This window comes from Colobus angolensis, unplaced genomic scaffold (genome assembly GCF_000951035.1).
Source record: "Colobus angolensis palliatus isolate OR3802 unplaced genomic scaffold, Cang.pa_1.0 Scaffold1, whole genome shotgun sequence".
Taxonomy (NCBI): Eukaryota; Metazoa; Chordata; class Mammalia; order Primates; family Cercopithecidae; genus Colobus; species Colobus angolensis.
In genome coordinates this window covers 8,007,083-8,021,016 of record NW_012110918.1, presented here as the reverse complement: position 1 = coordinate 8,021,016, position 13,934 = coordinate 8,007,083, and the positions used below count along the sequence as shown (strand labels likewise).

At 47.3% G+C, this 13,934-nt stretch overlaps 1 long non-coding RNA gene across 1 annotated transcript in view; it reads left to right on the top strand.

Annotated features, from left to right (window-relative positions):
• Positions 1–9,153, top strand: part of LOC105506731 — a 187,777-nt gene extending 178,624 nt beyond the window's left edge. The window contains exon 3 of the long non-coding RNA XR_001000987.1: positions 7,645–9,153. This is a non-coding gene — a long non-coding RNA (uncharacterized LOC105506731). The remainder of the gene's footprint in view (positions 1–7,644) is intronic.
• Positions 9,154–13,934: the final 4,781 nt, after the last annotated feature.

Here is a 13,934-nt window from a genome sequence, read left to right as displayed (position 1 = left end):
AGCTGCAGTAAAAGGACTGAAAGAATAGAAGGCAAATCCCTTGGGAAAGAATGGACATGCTGGCCCTAAGGCCTCTGGGAGATACACTGGGAGTTGGCTTTTTCTGTATACTTTATAGACTGGTACGTGTTCCTTTATCTTTCCATCTGGGCTAGCCAGGTGGAGCTGAAAATGCAGAGTGCAGAGAAGCCGTTGATCCTGGTCCTGCAGTGACTTGGTGCACCTGAGAGAGTGAGAGTCAGCTTCTTCCTTTTCTTCTCCTCTTCTCTATACCCTCCTTGCCTCCCCCTACTGACATCCTGGACTTAATGATTTAGGCCAAGGGAAACAAGGAAAAGCTCGGCTCAGCATTTTAGCAGAGCAGGCTGGGAATGAAATCATGAAGAAAAAAGTCAGTCCCGGCAGGAGAAAGAATTTATATGGGACTTAATCTTTCTTTTTAAGGAGAGGGCATCTGCTTATTCATCCCTCCCTCATTCTTGGCCGCTGGTTTCTCATTTAATCCTTCCTTCTCTACCTCCATTATGGCCCCATTGCCAAGCTTATTGTCAGGGTTCCATTAAATATATGTGAACTCTGTGCTTGCTCAGAGAGTATCCTTGTGCCCATGGAGTTTATCTTGAAAGAGGCCCACGGTCACATGGCTGCCTTTATTAAGACAGTTCTTTTCGTGGGATGAGCTAATGCTTAGCACCTTGTGGGAGCTGGCTTATTGTGTGCTGTTTATTAGGGGAGGAAACTGAGGCTTTGTGTGGTTATTTATGTGAGAGACTGAAAGGTGTCCACCCTGTTCTTATGGGAAATGAGGTGACACAGCTGCCAGGAATTCCACCCCGTCTAGTCACCCATCTGGCAGGTACAACATTGGTTCCCAAGTCTACCCCAGCCACTCTTATTACAGTTGTTGCTTTGGAACCTCTTATGTCCTGCTCACAATCAGGGTTCAGTACCTTTACCAGCTCGGAGCATACAGTTCCTCTTGTGGTTGGCTTGCTCTCTGCAATGAGCAGTTCTTAACGTTGGCTCATCATTGCACTCAGCCAGGGAGTTTTCACTGCTGTCTCCATCCTGCCCTCATAGATTCTGCCTTAACTGGGTTGGGATGAGGCTGAGACAGTGGAATTCTGAAGAGCTTGCTAGGTGATTCTATAGCATAGCCAAGATGAAGAAAGAATCACTCCTCTGGGACAGTGTTTCTACACTGAGGACAATTTTGCTCCCCACTCTCCCTATCCCAGGCATACCCCAATGTCTGAGACATTTTTGATGATCACGCCTAGGATTGGGTTGGGGGTGTGGCTCTGGCATCTAGTGAGTAGAGGCTGGGGATGGCACTGAATATCGCACAATGCACAGGACAGTCTCCCACAACCAAGAATTGTTCAGCCCCGAGCATGCCTAGTTGAGAAATCTTGCTCTAGACTAGTCGTTCTCACACTTGAGCTTGCATCAGAATTACCTGGAGAGCTTATTAAAGCAAATTGCTGGGCTGCACTCTCAGAGTTTTTTATTCAGTAAATCTGGAGTGGAGTTCAGGAATTTGCATTCCTAACAAGTTCCCAGGTGATGTCAAGCTTGTTGATCAGGGTTACAGTTTGAGAACCGTTGTCTCTGAGTGACTCTGAATCCTAATTACCTAGATCTGTGATATATTGTACCCATGGTGATTACTAAAAATCCAAGACAACGGACTGAGCACGGTGGTTCATGCCTGTAATCCTAGCACCTTGGGAGGCCGAGGCAGGTGGATCACTTGAGGCCAGGAGTTCGAGACCAGCCTGGCCAATATGGTGAAACCCCATGTCTACTAAGAATTCAAAAAATTAGCTGGGCATGGTTTTACACACCTGTAATTCCAGATACTTAGGAGGCTGAGGCAGGAGAATCACTTGAACCTGGGAGGCAGAGGTTGTAGTAAGCTGAGATCATGCCACTGCACTCCAGCCTGGGTGAGACTCTGTCTAAAAAAAAAAAAAGAAAAATCCAAGACAACACAACAATGACTAAACTAAGACAGAAGAGCCTTTCTCTCTCACATAGAAATCCAGAGGGAGGCCACTGAAGGCTAGTGTGATAGCTGTGGAATGGTCAGACATCTGGACTCCCATCTTTTTGTTAGACCATCTGACTGCATGCCTTTCATTTTCCATGTCCCTCAGAGTCCAAGATGATTGCTGGAGTGCCAGCCATCATGTCCTCATTGCAAGCAGAAGATAGTAAAGGCAGGCAAGTAAAAACTGGGCTCCTTCCAGCACCTTTTGAAGCAGCCTCCCCAGAAGTCCTGCAACACTTCTGCTTACGTCTCCTTGGCCAGAGATCTGGTCATGTGGTCATAGCTAACTGTGAGGAAGGCTGGGAAATGTAGTCTTTTTTTTTACTGTGGGCTGCAATGTGTGAACTCCAAATTAGAGTTCTGTTACTAAGAGAAAAGGGTAGACTAGATACAGCAATGGGCAACTAACAGATTATGCTCATCTGTGCACACCTACTCTTTCCTAAGGGTTGTGGTGTATTTGGCATCTACCATGGGCCAGCTGCTTTTCACGTATTATCTCATTTAATCCTAAGAGCTTTGCAAGGTGGATGATAATATCTCTATTTTGCAATGATGAAACTGAGGCTTTCAGAGATGAAGCCACCTGCCCAAGTTACAGTCAGCAAATGGTTTAATTTAACATCCCACTTCTTGCCGATGCTCTCACAGACCTGCTCTTTTCTTGCTGAGGCTGCAGGGTGTTGGTTTGACCTTTCTAAGCTAAATTCTGGATCCCACCCCTTTTGCCCAGCTCCCCTTCACTGTTACCCATATCCCTCCTGTGATACTCTCTTCAGAAGACTCTGGGAAAATACAGACACTGTATTGACAAGATTAGTTTCTTATTGCTGGTGTGATAAATGACCGCAAACTCAGTGGTCAGAATTGAATTGGAGGACACCCAGCAGGTGTCCACAGCTCCATGTCGGGGGGAGAAATTCCCACACATTTGGTCACCAGCATCTTCCGTGTTGATTGTCGTAGGGTGAGAGCAGAAGAAGAGCACGGTTGGAGAGAGTTTTCCCTGCACAGTCACGATGAGGGCCCAGAGGGACTGACAAGGAAGAAGATGGTTCTCCAGCTCACAGATCTCAGGGAAACACATTTAGTGGTTTATTTTAAAGGCTGTTACGAAGGCTACAGGTGAAGAGATGCATGGGGTGAGGTGTGGAGGAAGGGGTGTGGAGCTTCCGTGCCGTTCCTGGATGTTCCACCCTCTAGGAACCTCCATGTACTCGGCTATCTGGAAGCTTCCCAGAGAACCCTGTCCTCTTGGGGTTTTATGGAAGCTTCATGACATCAGCATTCCTTTCCCCAGGGTATAGGGCGGGTCCCTCTCTGGGGAGGGTCTCAAGACCTATAGTCAGAAAGGTGGGAAAGATTAGTCCTGCCCTGGGGAAGGATAGTGGCTTTAAACAACACAAATTCATTCCTTACAGTTCTGGAGACCAGCTTCACTGAGCAAAAGTCCAGGCATCTGTGAGGCTTCCTTCTGGAAGTTCTAGGGGAGAATCTGTTTTCTTCAACCCCTTCCTTGAATCCTGCCAACCTCTTGCTTCCATTATCACACTGCCTACTACCTCTCCGGGATCAGATCTCCGTCTGCCTCCCTCTTACAAAGACCCTTGGGATCACAGTTAGGGCCTACCTGGATAGTCCAGGCCAACTGCTTAAGATCCTTACTCACATCTGCACAGGTCCTTTTGCTGTGCAAGGTAGGATTCACCCCGCTTGCAGGGATCAGGATGTGGACGTCTTTGGGGGCTACTATTCAGCCCCTCACAGGAGCCCTCTTGCTACTATTCTTCCATTTCTTGTCCCCATCTTTTTTTCCAAACACAGCATAGCATGTACATAGATTTCACTTCGGTCTGGGTTTTTTTTTTTTTTAAAGAGGCCAGAAACATGGTCTACAGGGCAAGGCAAAGTGTTGGGAGGGTTTGTCTAATCAGCTTCCAGTGGCCACAGCAACAGACATGGAAACATTCAAGTGGAAACGACCTGGGGGTGGAGGGGAGTGGAGGGAAGGATCCTGCCCTAGAGGGGCCTGTGTCACCTCAGCCAGATGACTTAACCTGTGGAGTGATGTATGATGGAGAAGCATAATCAGTAGTTACGGTAGTTCCGTAGCGAGCTTTGCAAAGCTTCCCTGTAATTCTAGGGGATCAGATCTCTAGATGCCTTCTAATTCCTGTGCCTCCTATGGTCTTTCTCTAGGCTAATAGAGGTGTGTCTTTAGTGGAATACAAATGCCATATCTAGAAGAGTTAGATTTGTGAGGAGGAGGGAGAGTTAGGATCTGCTTATGGCCTAACCTCGTTTTCCTCCCCTGTGTGGATTTCCTCATCGCCCCCACACTCCCCTTGGTTGGGTCAGCCCTGCTGGGACGAGAGTCTGGGGTGTTGTATGTTTTGCTTTTTATTTTATTTTGCAAATGCCTCACAGCATTCCCCTCTGTGTTTAATGTCCCACTGCCAAGTGCATGCAGTTGCCCGGCAACAAGAAGGAAGTCCCTGTGTGATTCACCCGACTGTTGCCAATTAATTTGCGAGCTGCATGCGTCTCCCAGGGGAAAAGGGCTCTCTCTGAGATAGCTCAGAGGGCCACTGCGCAGACGGAGAAATGAAACCAGAGGAAGGTCGGCAGAACTTTGGGTTTGTGTGGGGTGGTTTCAGGTCCCCATGAAAGGGTGTATCCAGAGGACCCTAGCAAAACCTGTGGCAAAGGCTCCTGGATTCCTTCTTGGCCACCAATCAGAGAGCTGCCCAGAGCGAACAAGCACTTCTGTGTCTGCACATTGGTTGCCTTTTTGGATTTTCATCCTTTTATTTTTTAATCGACTCTAAAATGCAGACTCTCCTGTCCCAGTTCATCTGCAGAGAAATGTCTTGGACTATTTTCTTCTCGTCAGTCCCTCCTGGGCTCTCACCATGACTGTGCAGGGAAAACTCTTTCCAACCATGCTTTTCCTCTGCTCTCACACTGCAACAATCAGCACAGAAGACGTCGATGACTGAATGTGTGCAGGTTTTTCCCCGACACCAATTCAACTCTGATACCATCTGCCTGGACATAGCATCAGATCCCATGGGTTGAGGACTCAGTACCCAAGACTGCCCCCTTCTCCCCAGACACGAGTTGCCAGTCCGGGCCTCTGGAACTTCTCACCGACCAGCTTCAAGTTGGGGTTCCCATGACTCCCCTCTTTGGGTTCAATTAATTTGCTGGAGCAGCTCACAGAACTCAGGGAAACCCATTTAGTGGTTTATTCTAAAAGCTGTTACAAAGGATACAGGTGAAGAGATGCATAGGATGAGGTGTGGGGGAAGGGGCGCGGGGCTTCTCTGTGCTCCCTGGATGCTTCACCCTCCAGGAGCTTCCACGTGCCCAGCTGTCTGGACGCTCCCTGAAGAACCCTGACCTCTTGAGGTTTCATGGAAGCTTCATGACATCAGCATTCCTTCCCCAAGGTATAGGGCAGGTCCCTCTCTGGGGAGGGCCTCAAGACCCATAGTCAGAAAGGTGGGAAAGATTAGAGTTCTGTCTTGGAGCAGGTGTAAGGAGCGCAGGAGAGGAGGGATACTGTTTCCTGAGGCCCAGCGTTATAGCAAAAGACTGTAACAAGGGCTGTGGGAGTTATGAGCTAGCAACTTTGGATGAAAACTCGTGTGTGTGTGTGTGTGTGTGTGTGTGTGTGTGTATAAAATAACACCACAGTGTCATTGTCTCATCTCTGGTCACTAGTGCCCTTCTCTCTGGGTTTCCTGGCCATTGCACACATCTCCACCAGGGTCTCAGCTAGAGCCCTTGTGAAGGAGAGTTCCTTTGCACCAGGTTAAGTAGGGCCCCCAGGTCTTTTGAGGGACAGAAGGGGGCCTGTTGGTTTCCAAATGCCCCCAGAATCCATGGTGCATTTCCCTCAAGGCCTTGCTGTCCTCTGGCCCCATGCTTGCCTAAGGAAACCTTTGATCCATGTTATGTCTCTGTTATGACCTGTGAGGGTGGGGTTTGCCTGTCTGTTTGATTCCTGTATCCACAGCATCTAATCCAATATGGTACTTCTGAATGCATGGATTTGTGGTTGCCCAGGTATTCCTTGTGGATTGATAGTGATTGCTAGAATCAGAGACCCAGAGAGCAGTCTCTTTCGTAAAGCCTGTGTTAGTTATATCTGTGAATAGGCCTGACATGGCTTGGCTTTGTGTCTCCACCCAAATCTCATCTTGAATTGTAATCCCCATAATCCCCAGGTGTGGGGGGAGGAATCTGGTGGGAAGTGATTGGATCATGGGGTCTGGTTCCCCCATGCTGTTCTCATGATAGTGAGTGAGTTCTTATGACATCTGATGGTTTTATAAGTGTCTGGCATTTCCCCTGCTTGCTCGTCTCTCTCCTGCCACCATGTGAGGAAGGTCCTTGCTTCCTCTTTGCCTTCTGCCACCATTGTAAGTTTCCTGAGGCCTCCCCAGCCACGTGGAACTGAGAGTCAATTTAACCTCTCTCCTTTGCAAATCACCCAGTCTTAGGTATTTCTTTTTTTTTTTTTTTTTTTTTTGTTGAGACAGAGTCTCGCTCTGTCACCCAAGCTGGAGTGCACTGGCCAGATCTCGGCTCACTGCAACCTCTACCTCCCGGGTTCAAGTAATTCTCCTGCCTCAGCCTCCTAAGTAGCTGGAATTACAGGCATATGCCACCATTCCTGACTAATTTTTGTATTTTTAGCAGAGACAGTGTTTCGCCATGTTGGCCAGGATGGTCTCGATCTCCTGACCTCGTGATCCGCCCGCCTTGGCCTCCCAAAGTGCTGGGATTACAGGCTTGAGCCACCGCGCCCGGCCGGTATTTCTTTATAGTGGTGTGAAAACAGACTAATACAAGGCCCCTCACTTGCACTACTGAGACTCATCAAGGGCAGTCTCCTGAGGGCATTTGGTGCTATTCAATATATTTGTTACTCAGTAATGGAAGGTAATGCTGGGGGGTGAACATCAAGGAAAGTATCATGAGTCCAAGTCCATCTTAGTTTATTTGCTATCAGAATTAGGGAAGAAGAAATATATTTACTGGTGTCTTCGCATTTCCTCTGAGCTATCCACTCTGGTAAGTTCCTAATTTATTATTAACGGTGTTTCAGAAGCACAGAGAAGTTCCTGGTAAATCCTAAACGTTAGGATTAGGAACCAGAACCCTGCTGTTCTGTAGCAAGAACACCGGCACCCTCTGTGCCTTGGCCTTCCACTATAAAGTAGGTGATCTACCACCCCCATGCTCCCTGCCCCGTAAATCACATAATGGTGACCGGCTGAAAAACAGAATTTTCCACTTCCTCAGGACTGGCTGTGCTCAGTGGTATTTTAAAAAATCAGCTCTGGATATCGTGGTGGGATTTGTGTAGGAGGGTTCCTGGTGATGATTCAGGGGATGGATCGTTCCTTGAGAGGTATAAATAGGCTTCCCCACCACCACCCCACTTAACTAAAATACTGCTTTTTGAAGTATATGTTCTGTTCAACAGCTAAAACATTATGAACCAAAGACAGTAATGTGATGTTAGCCCCTGAAAAGGCAGAAGCTAGAATATATCTCTCATGCTGTTTTTTGATCCACAGGATGGGAAGGAGGACTGATCCACGTTCCCACCAGGAAGCTTAGTGGAACCCCCGTATACCACCTGGACCCCCTGGAAGGACCTGGCCAAGGCTGAACCACCTCTTGAGAGGCAAGAGCTCCGGATTTGATCAAAAATTCTTGGCTGGGCATGGTGCCTCATGCCTGTAATCCCAACACTTTGGGAAACCGAGGTGGGAGGATCACTTGAGCCTGGGAGTTCAAGACCAGCCTGGGCAACATAAGGAGACCCCATCTCTAAAAAATAGTAATAATAAAATAAAAAATTAGCAGGGCATGGTGGCATGTGCCTCTAGTCCCAGCTACCCAGGAGGCTGAGGCAAGAGGATGGCTGGAGCCTGGGACATTGAAGCTGCAATGAACTGTGATTACCCCACTGCACTCCAGCCTGGGCAACAGAGCGAGAGACCATGTCTCAAAATAATAATAATAATCATCTTATTTTGGAGAATAAAGAAACCTCTGGATTTGAGGAGCCATTTGGGTAGAAAGCAAAGACTTTCACAATGAGAAATAGTCTGTGTTGACCTGAAGGAGCAGAGTGATGCATCGCTGGAGGTGACCTACAGTTGGAGAAGACTCATTATGCCAGACCTTGTCCTTCTTCCTTGTGGAAAATGTTTCCTCTGCTGCCACTGCTCATGAGACTCTTCCCTCTCCCTGTCTCAGGCAACCAAAGGGCTTTCTACCACACCCTTTCTTGCCCCCCGCCTCCCATGTCTGCTGTGCCTTTGTACTCAGCAATTCTTGTTTGCTCCATTATCTTCCAGCCGGATACAGAGTGAATAGTTAACCACACTTAGGTCAAATAGGATCTGAATTTTTGTTCCTGCTCCGTCTAAAGAGGCCAGTGTTTGTGCATTGCAAGCAGCCTTGGAATAGTAACTCTTCTCATTTGTTTGGGATCTCATTGTATTCCTCAGCCATCAAGTTCCAGAATGATACTTGGATCAGTGCAGAAGTTCATCAGGCTCTCGGACCTTAGGGCTATTGGAGAAGCCTTCAGCAGGGGAACCGATGGTGAAGGCTGGTATTCTCCATCCTCAACTTTCTTTGCTTGGATCACACATAAGTATACATTTGGAAGGGCAATAAAATGAACACTGTTGTTCATTGCAGCCATGTTTTGTGACACAGATGCACAGTCTGCTGTGAAGACCTTCTCGCAAGTGGCAGTTGGGGGTCCATGCCAGATCATGGTGCTTCATGAGAGACTAACAGCTACCAGGGATGGTGGCACTTAGTGAGGACCCTCCTCCCCCAGTGTGTGCTGATGACACATACACACCTGACAATAGCTTGAGTCTTCTCTGTTCTTTTTACTCTGTGGCCACCATACACATGATTTAAAAACCCTTCCTAAATATCTATCATGGTTCACCCTTGTCCAAATGCAGAGTCAAAGCTACTTGTACTTTATTATTATTCCCAAGGCAAATAGATGGCTTGCTTTTTACAAAAAGAATTAAAGCTTTTGTATGTTGCAGTTGATGTGCTTGTATGAACATTTAGTGAATTTGGTGTCTTCTAAGTAGAACAATGGAGTCTTTGTGGACATCTCAGATTCATCACAAAAATGATTGAGGAGAACCTCTTGACAATGTTTAGAGCTATTGAAATTTACAGATTGTTGATGGGCTTTCACCTTTTCCTTCCTTGCTTGACATACAGTTACAGGCATTGTATTTCTTGGATTCCTACAAGTGTCAAGGAACAGAGATCCACTTACATTACTTTCATAAATGCTGGTTTATTCAAAAGTCACAGTGATAGTAAGGTAGACAGGAAACAGTCCCAACCACTGACTAGCTAAGCCTTTTCAAAAAGCTCAAGGTCATTCAGCAGACGCAGAAGCACTAGTTGGTTTCCAAGGATAACAAGAGCAATCCCATCATGGTCATCTTGATCCTCTGTTCAGCAGCAGGGTTTGCTGTCCCTGACTCTAGAATTCTGCTGTGGTGATGAGCTGAGGGTAACCAACGGTCCCAGTTTGCCCAGGACTAAAGGGTTTCTTGGGATGAAGGACATTCAGTGCTAAACCTGGGACAGTCCTAGGCAAACTGGGGCAACTGGTCACCCTCCTGGGTGACTCAACGACTCTGCCTCTACTTTGCTACTTACTATAAACTGACTGATGCTGTTGACTGGTTTAGCCAATCTGCATTCAGAGCTCTTGTATCTGGTTACTTCATTGGCCCTCAGGCAGCCACAGGTGGATGCTATTGGATCAGGCACCAATGCTGACCAAATCAATTGTTTCCAGATGGTAGGGTTGTATGAAGAGCCAACTGAGACCATGTCCTTCTGAGTGTTGTAGATGGTGGGCATGGCAGGCCTTCAAAGTATCAGGGTTTCCTCTCCAATACAACCTTACTTACAAAGGAGAAACTAACTTTCTCATGAAAAACAAAACAGTTCATTAAGAAACAAAACTAGGCCGGGCGTGGTGGCTCAAGCCTGTAATCCCAGCACTTTGGGAGGCCGAGACGGGCGGATCACGAGGTCAGGAGATCGAGACCATCCTGGCTAACACGGTGAAACCCCGTCTCTACTAAAAAAAATACAAAAAACTAGCCGGGCGAGGTGGCGGGCGCCTGTAGTCCCAGCTACTCGGGAGGCTGAGGCAGGAGAATGGCGTGAACCTGGGAGGCGGAGCTTGCAGTGAGCTGAGGTCCGGCCACTGCACTCCAGCCCGGGCGACAGAGCGAGACTCCATCTCAAAAAAAAAAAAAAAAAAAAAAAAAAAGAAACAAAACTAACACAGTCACTGGGAACTGAGGAAGAGAGCCTGTGATGTGCGTGCACACACACACACACACACACACACGCATACACATGCTCTCTGTAGAATAATGAGCCAAGATTCCAAATCTGCATCTTTGCTAGACAGAGATCAAGAACTAAAATCTTTGGGATGGTGTTGTCTGGGAAGCAAAGGAGTTGGCTAGAGGACTTCCTGAAATTCCTTTGAACTCTAGAATCCTTTAAAATATCAAGGGTGTGTAAACTGGGGCTAAGTATGTACATTCTCTCTAAAGTCTCCTAGATAACCTTTGAGTTCAATTCAGTGTGGAGTGGGGCCTCCCAGTTTATACTTAGCTTTCTAGACGCTGACTTTATCTGGGATGAGGGAGCAGAACTTGGAGGTGGTGGTTGGGGCAGGCGGAGTAGGTAAGGGAGAGTTGCACCAGCCCAACTTTTTTGGTCTTCATAACAAGTAAGAACAATCTGAAGGCAAATTACAGGTTCTTTTGTGGACTAGAAAAATCCAGGTTTTCAGGATCGCGTGGCATCCTGAAGTTGTTGCTGCTTGTCAGATCATCTGGCCTCCATCTTTTCTGCTGAAAGACAGGCATGAGTGTTTGCAGTGCTGGAACAGGGGCCTTCAGATAATTTCATTCATCTGGCATGGCAAGACCACAGGGAGGGAATTACGTGCTAGGGTAGGGATGAACATATGGACATACCACACACCTTGGTGTTTGCCCCTGTAGCGATTCTCACTCACTACCTTCACTACCATTGGAGGGATGCTCACCCACCTCTTTGGGTGCCAATTTTCTTTTTTAAAAGATGAAGGCATTTCAGATGATCCCTTCATTTATGTTCCACTTTCATTCTTTGGTTTCAAAAGAAGTCTTGATCTTATGTCAAAGGCAACAGTCTCTTCTCTCAATCTCTCTCTCTCTGTCTCTCTCTCTGGCTCACTCTGTCACCCAGGCTGGAGTGCAGTGGCATGATCTCAGCTTACTGCAGCCTCGACCTCCTGGGCTCAAGAAATCCTCCGGTCTCTGCCTTCTGAGTACCTGTGACCACAGCTGTATGCCATCACACCCAGCTAATTTCTTTGTTTTTATTTTTTTGTAGAGACAGCGTCTACACCATCTTGCCCAGGCTCGTCTTGAACTCCTGAGATCAAGGGATCCTCCTGCCTTGGCCTCCTGAAGTATGTGAGCCGATGTGCCTGGCCCTCTCTTTTCTTATCTCCTTATCCTCATGCAATCACAGAACCCGGGAGGCTGAAGTGGTCTGAAGCATCACTCTTCTCTAGATTTATCTCTGACTCATGCAGGAATCCCCTTTCAAATCTGGCAAGGGATCGTTCAGCCCAGGGGAGAAAGGACTATGAGAGAGGCTGAGTGATACTCAGCCTGATGGGGAAGCAGTTGAATTTTAAAGAGTGTTTCATGTACTACCAAGTGGCCATGAATGTCAATTTCTTAATGAGATTTTGTGGTAAATGCATTTTGCCCTCTCCCCCATGTTTATGCTGATAAAACAAACAAACAAACAAATGCAGTGCAGGGAGGCAGAGACCTAAGTTTTTGTCTCAGAAAGCCCCTCATCATCTTAATTTCTTCCATATAAAATGAGGGATTTGGGCCACATGATCCCTGGAGCCTATTCTATTAATAGTTCTGATATCCACAATGTTGGCATATTTGATGGATAAGCTATCAGCCTTCTAGGAGTCCATGTCTTAAAGATTGGCTGGGGTTTTAGGTTTCATCTTAGAATAGGACATTAGATATTGTCCAAGGTACATTGTAAAGGGATTTCATCTTGCCTTAATTTCATTATGAACATAACAATTTCAAATTAGCTCCCCAACACCACCCCAGCCCCCCAATTTTGTTCAGCCTTGCCTGTGAGATTTTCCATGGCATTGGAACTTGATCCACAGGAGAACTTTGATCCTCTTCAAATGGCCCTGGAAACCCATGTGGGAAAATACTAGTCATGTTGACAAGAGAGATAGGAGGTTCTCGTGGTGAAACAAGTCCCTCTGCTCAGGAGGCTGCAGTTTAAAGGATTTCAAGGTGACCTTGGAAGTGGCCGCTGACCTTGGATAAGACACTTCTATGCCACACCTCTATGACACTTCCTTCAGGTGGAGGGAGGCCTGAAGACAGCTCTGAACTGAGGGGTCTGGAAACCTGGACACTGGCCCTGCCTTTGGCTTCAGCTAAGTCCGGGTCACATGTCAGTCACTCCAGCCTTTTCTCTGGGTCTCTGTTTTCTCATCTATAAAAGGGACAGAGAAGGGGCAGGGGTTGGTCTGACGATCCTCTGAGGTTCCTGCCATGCATCAAGTTCTCAGCCTTGCCTGGCCCAGCTGGTTCCTGACAAGCAGTAGCCCTTTCTCCCTTTGCCTTTGGCTGTGAAAGTCAAAAACAGAGCTGTCCGGGAAGTCCATTTCTAAAGAATACTTCAAAGCTGTTTGCACGCATTGTCAGTTTCACTGAACATGAGTTTGTTGAGGGAGAAGGTAAATAGACATATAGGCCGATGACAGGAGGGGTGGAAGGGGGACCACTATTTACCCCCAGGGTGGCTGGGAGGGAAAAAAAGAAACCCTGCCTGCCGTTTTGACCAATAAATAAAAACTGGGAGCTCTGCGTGGCTAAAACCATAGGGGATTTATTAGTTTGCTTAGTGAAAGGCAAATATTAAATCTTAAGTTGACCCGTCCTGGGACCTGCCTTTTGGCTTTTGTATGCCATGCGGCGCCGATCACTGGGCCCTCGGGTTATCGAGTTTTGTTGAAGTTTTTTTTTTTTTTCTTTTTTAATTGTTTTCCGTCTCCGTCTTCTCTTCCTCTTTCACCTGCCCCTTCCCACTATGTCCCACCTTTTCCGGTAACTTAGATCGGGGTTTTGGAGGGGTGAGAAGGGCAAGGGTGAAAAACATGTTCTGATTGTAGAACCGTCTCTGCCCAGGGCTCTGGCTAACCCGGGAATTGCCGATGCTCGGGATGTGGTGACTCCCGGGAGTGATCCCAGCAGGTGGTCCTCGCGGGTCCCTTCCATCCTCTCTCCTGGACTCTTAATGTTAGGTCCCAGGTGTAAGGCAAAGGCCTTGTCCCTTACGAAAATCAGCATAATGACAAGCACTGGAAAAGAACAGAGTATGCCTATTTCTAAGTTTTAACTTCCCTATCTGAATCTTCATACCCAGCCATGGCAGATGATTTCAGCCTGAAAGAGGAACTATTCAAGGTGGGGCTGTGCCCATTAGGGTCTGACCAGGGCTTGTGACTCACCATGGAGTGAAATACTGGGACAAGAGGGGCTGGATGGCTACTGAGTCTATTCAGTTTTCAAGTAGGAGCTGCAGTGAAACTAAACTAGATGGAACATTATTTATCCTTTGCTTTAAACATCCACAGTGTAATCCAGGCTATTCTAAAACACTGCAGTTTGTGGGTGCTAAGGTCTCCTGGGTGGTGCTTGCTAACAGCCACCCACTGTCGGGTACAGCAGCGCAGGAC